Source organism: Vicugna pacos, chromosome 21, assembly GCF_048564905.1.
Source record: "Vicugna pacos chromosome 21, VicPac4, whole genome shotgun sequence".
NCBI lineage: Eukaryota > Metazoa > Chordata > Mammalia > Artiodactyla > Camelidae > Vicugna > Vicugna pacos.
The window spans coordinates 24,805,859-24,811,964 of record NC_133007.1 but is presented as its reverse complement, the minus strand read 5'-3'; positions in this window follow the sequence as shown (position 1 = coordinate 24,811,964).

Genomic DNA, 6,106 nt, shown 5'->3' with positions numbered 1-6,106 from the left:
CCAGCCCCACAGTCCTTTCTTCCACTCCAGGCACTGCTAGAGAGTGCTTCCAACTTTGCTTTTGGGGCCAACACACGTTTGTGTGTCTGCTGGCCAGGCAACACCTCATCCATCACGGACTCCGTGCCACAGCCCCACAGTGGCTGTCCCCAGCTCTCCCACACTTCTCGTGACTCCAGCTCAGCCCCCCTTTCCCCCTGCAGCAGTTGGTTTCAACTCCTGGTGGATTGAATTTATAGAAAGACCATGCAGCCACCCCCATCCTGGCCACATCTTTCCCAATATCTGACAAACACTCTGTCCACACCCCCTCATCACCTTCCCTCTCTCCCTCCTGTCATGAAGGCACATGTCCCTCCTCCAACCAAGGCTAACCAGGGCATCTGCCCTTCCTCTGTGCCAACCTCCCGCCACTTCCACCACCAGCATCGCCCTCCTCACTTTATTACTCTCTCATCTTTAATCTCCTCTCCCACCCACGGGTGTGCTAGGTGTTGTCTGTACCGGGAAAACACAAAGCAATAATCCTTCCCACAACTCCACCGTTTCAGTCTATGCCCTCCACCCTCACTGGCTCGCCCTTTCCCGTTACTACTGAACACTAGGTAGAGTCTGTTCTGGCTGCCTCCCCCACTCCGTGCCCAGTGTCACCCTCACCCTCTTTAATCCCCTGTGGTCTTGCTTTTTTCCCCACCTCTGTGCTCAAATGACTCTCACAATTTCCCATAAGCTCCTAACCGACCTTGACCTCTATGTGGTCTTCACACCTTGGCCACCCTGTTCTTCTCACAACTCTCTTCTACGATGGCTTTTTCTTTAAAAAATTTTTTCTAAATTTTAATTGTGGTAAAAAGCACACAGTAACATAAAATTTACCCACTCAACCGTGTTTAAGCATATAGTTCAGTAGTGTTAACTATATTCACATTGTGTAATGATCTCTAGAACTTCTTCTTGCAAAACTGAAACTCAGTACAAATTGAACAACTCCCCTCTCCCCCTCCTCCCAACCCCTGATAACCACCATTCTGCTGTCTATGAGGCTGACTACTTTAGGTACTTGTTGTAAATGCAATCATACAGTGTTTGGCCTCTGCTGACTGGCTTATTTTACTCACCATACTGTCCTCAAGTTTCATCCATGTTGTTGCATATGACAGGATTTTCTTCCTTTTTTAAGGCTGATTAATATTCCATTGTGTGTATAGACCACAATTTCTTTATCCATTCATCTGTTTGTTTGTGTTTTGGAGCAGAGAAAGGTTTCTTGCAGGGCCGGGCAAGTAGGACAGGCAGCTCGTGCTCGAAAAACCTGAACTCCCCGATGATTTGAGGGGAAGTTTTCCTAGACAAAACTTGATGTGAGGGCAGCAGGGTGTGTGACTTCCTTCTGATTGGTTGGTGATGATGTAACAGGGCAGTGTTCCAGGAATCTTGGGCTCAGCCTGAAATTGTTATCCTTCACTTGGGTGGGGGCCTTAGTTCCTCAATGAGTGCAGATTTTCCCATCATTTCCCCTCTTGATTGAAAATATTTCCATAGCAAGTATTGATGATCAAAATATCTGTCCCTCAATGCTGGGGTGTTTTAACAGCTTGCTTCAGGTTCAGATCATGTCCCTCGGTGCTAGGCCTCTTTTGTATTTGCCGAGGTATCCACACTGGGGGAAAGTGGCACTGGCAGGATTCAGTTCCTTGAAGACTGTTGGTCTGAGGGCCTCCATCCTTCTCTTCCCCGGATGTTAGTTAGAAGCTGCTCTCAGTGGTCCTGTGGTCCTCTCCATTGGGCAGTTCACAACGTGGCATCTCACTTCATCAGAGAAGCTGAGAAAATCTAGAGAGAGGGCCTCCATTCATTAACAGATGAATGGACATTTAGGTGGTTTTCACTTCTTGAGTATTGTGAATAATGCTGCAATGAACAGGATGTTCAAATACCTCTTTAGGATCCTGTCTGCTGGGGCTCCTTTATCAGAGTTACTTGGCTTTTCTAGTTATGTCTTTCTCCTCTGCTGGCTCCTTCTCTTCCTCCCATTACCCAATGCACTTTTACCCCGAGGCCTGGCTTTCACTGTTCCAAGCACCCTTTCCAGACTTCCTTTCTTGTGGCTCCCTGATAACCTCTAGACCAAGGGCAGTGGGGCAGCGTGGGGCAGTGGAAGGGACACAAGGTCAGGACGGGGCTCTTGGGGCATTCACCTGCTGTTAATAGACTCGGACAGTTTTTCCTGTTTGCACTTCAATTTCTATACCTTTCAGGAGGAAAGGATGCACAGGAAACTCTTCCTGCTTTAAGCGTAATGGATCCCTCACTGCTAAATATTCAGCTCCAGAGCCAAGCTCTCTCTTGTACTCCAGCCAGTACAGGGTAAGCCTGCTGGACATCTTTATCCAGGTGACCGAGAGGCCCCTGGAACCTCACCCTTTCTCTCCTTCCCTTCTCTGCCTCCTGCCAACATCACTGGCATGTATTCTTTCTTCATTTCCCTCTAAGGTACAGTTTATATGCAGTCTGCTCTGTGCCATCTCCCAGGCTGCCCCAGTCCTGGCTGATTAGTCTTCCCTAGGGTTTCCCCAGCATTCACTTGTCTGCGTCACTCATGAGGTACCCAGACCCAACCATAAGAATGTAAAATACAGAACGGGATGGCACAGGTGGTTATCCCTGCTGGACTGTCAACACTCTGGGGACAGGAAGTATCTCAAGCCCGTCTCCACTGCTTACGGCATGAGGCAGTCTGCCATAGCAAAAGGAAGTACTTGGGAAATGCTTACCATTTGTGAGAGCAAAACCTTGGTTGGTCTCATCCTACCTGACCTCTGCAGACTTTGACATTGGGGACAGTTCCTTCCTGTAACACTTAACCCTTTGGTCTCTGGTTGATGCTCTTGCTTACCTTCCTACCTCTCTGGCCATTGTTCCTCAGGGTCCTTCAAGCACTTCTCTTCTCTTCTCTTATTTCACTGAAAAATCCCCTTGGACAATATCTTCCACGCTTATCGCTTCCATTCTCACCACTCAAGCAAGGACGCCCATTCCTTCATTCAGCAAATGTGCATTCAGTACATGCTGTGTTTCTGAATGTGGTCTAGACTGCTGGAGAGAAGCATGAATCAGATCTGCTTCCTATTCTCACGAGGCTTACAATCCAGCAGTAGGGATGGACTGGCAACAATCAGAGCCCAGGGTTAGGTAGGGAGGAGGTACTGTTCCTAGGTAGTGTTCCTAGCTCAGGCTTCCTGCCTCCCCCTCTAGCTACTGGTTACCGCCACTGGTTACCACCACCCAGATACACCACAAACATCTCTAATGCAACATGCCCCCATCTGATTTATCAGCCCCTCCAACCCCACTCCCCCTCCCATATTTCCCATGCTAGTTAACCACACTGCAGTGGAGAAGCTTGAGACCTCCTATTTCTCCTCTCCACATTTAGTGGGCCACCAGTCTCTTCTCCTCTTCCTCCTCCCTCTCCCTGCAATTCCTCAGCGCCTCTCCAGTCCCGCAGGCCCAGACCACGTATCATGACAGCCAGAGCTGGCCCCTGACCAGTCTCTGCCACATTTTCCTACTCCCCTCCTGCATTCCACTCTCTGGTAAGTGTCAAAGAGAGCTTACTAAAACACAAAACAAAACAAAAAACCTGCCTAAAACTACTAGTGGCTTTTCATTAAATTCAGAATAAATAAAGTGAAAATCTCTTGGAATGGCGTGCCTTGCCAGCTCCCCCATCCACACCTGGGCACTGCTTTTAGATCCTGAGCCCCTCTATACAGCTTCAAAGAAAACTTTATTGAGTGCCTAGCACTATTCCAGGCCTTGGCGACACAGAGGTGAATAGACAGTCTATCTAAAGGAACTAATGGGTTCCTTTAGGCATGCTATGTCTCCCACCTAGAACAGCATCCTTTCTGTGGATTTTTCTCTAATCTTCCATGCAGAATTCGTGACCTATATATACCTCAGTATAAGCCCCCTTTTAAAATGTTTTTATTTTTTATTGACGTGTAGTTGATTTCCAATGTTAGTTTCAGGTGTTTAGCAAAGCGATTCAGTTATATATACACATACATACATATACATATATTTTCAAATTCTTTTCCATAATAGCTTACTATAAGAAATTAAGTATAGTTCCCTGTGCTATACACTAGGACCTTGTTGTTTATCTATTTTATGTATAGTAGTGTGTGTCTGAGTATAACCTCTTTTATACAGTGCTGCTGCTTCATTGTGTTTCTGTGTGTCTGGCATACAGTAAGCACTCTCATAATGCTGACATCCATTCATTTATTCAACAAATATTTACTGAGCACCTACTGTGTGACAGGCACTGTTAGATGCTGAAGGTATATCAATGAACAAAATAGGTAATTCTCACCGTAACAAAGCCTACATTCTAAGTGTAGAAGACAGATAAATGAATAAAATAGATAGGGTACTTCAAATGGTGATGTGGAGGTGGTGGGAAGTAGTTAAACTCTGGACATATTTTTAAGATAAATTAGATAGCATTTGATGATGAATTGCATGTGATATATAAGAAAAAGAGAACATTTAAGGATGGCTCCAGAATTTTCAGTCTGGACAAGTGGAAGAATGGAATTGCCAATGAATTGAGATGAAGACAGTAGGTAGGTTAGATTTTGGTGAAGAACAGGAGTTCATTTTTGGTATGCTAAGTGTCAGTCAGGGTTCTGCAGAGAAGAGAAACAACCATTAGGAGATATCTATGCCTATTATTCGAAGGAATTGGTTATGCCATTGCAGAAACTGGCAAGTGTGAAATCTGCAGGGCAGATGGGCAGTCTGGAAATTCTGGGGGCAGGAGTTGATGCTGCAGTCTTTTTTTTTTTTTTTGATGCTGCAGTCTTGAGACAGAATTTCTTCCTAGAGAAACCAATGTTGCTCTAAAGGCCTTGCAACTGACTGGATGAGGCCCACTGACATTATCAAGGCAATTTTTACTGAAAGTCAGCTGATTGTAGATGTTAGCCACACCTACAAAATACCTTCACAGCGACACCTACTAGTGTTTGATTGAATGACTAGGTTCTGTAGCCCTAGCCAGACTGACATAAAACTAACCATCACACTAAATTTGAAATATCCAATAGATATTCTGAGGCAGTTGCCAACACAAATCTGGAGTTCAGGAGGGATCTGTCCTAGGAGTATCAAATTCTTTGATTGGAGTAAACTACACATAACATAAAACTTACTACTAGTGACATTTAGTCACTCACAATGGTGTACAATCATTGCCACATCTAGCTCCAGAACACTTTCATCACTCCAAAAGGAAACTGTACTAATTAAGTAGTCACTCTCCATTCTTCCTCCCTCTCGGTCCCTGGCAACCTCTAATCCACTAATCTGGTTTCTGTCTCTTTAGATTTGTCTATTCTGCATATTCACCTAAATGGAATTACACAATATGTGATTGCTGTGTCTGGCTTATTTCACTTAGCATAATAGTTTCAAAATTAATTCATGTTGTGGTATATATCAATATTTCATTCCTTTCTTTAATCGCTTCTTACTGTTCCATTATATGGATATACCACTGTTGGTTTCTACTTTTTCCCTATGTGCTGCTATTCACATTTGTGTACAAGTTTTTGTTTGAACACCTGTTTTAAACTTTTTGGCTATACATTCAGAGTGAAATTGCTTGATCATATAGTAATTTTGCTTAACATATTGAGGAACCACGAAACTGTTTCCGCAGTAGCTACACCATTTCACATTCCCACCAGAAATGTCTGAGGGTTCCAATTTCTCCACATCCTTGCTAACACTTGTTACTCTCCCGGTTCTTGTTTGCTTGCTTTAATTTTAGCCATCTGAGTGGGTGTAAAGTGGGATCTCATGGTTTTGTTTTCCTCTAATGACTAATGATATTGAGCATATTTTCATGTGCTTGTTGGCCATCTTCTTTGGAGAAACGTCTATCCAAGTCCTCCGCCCATTTAAAAAATTGGGTTGTCTTTTTACTGATGAGTTGTAGAAATACCTATTTTGAAATGAATTGACTCTCCAATCCCCATCTCCCAGTCCCTCATTTAAAGGGTTCTGCCCTGTCTTTTAAATCCACGTACAGGCA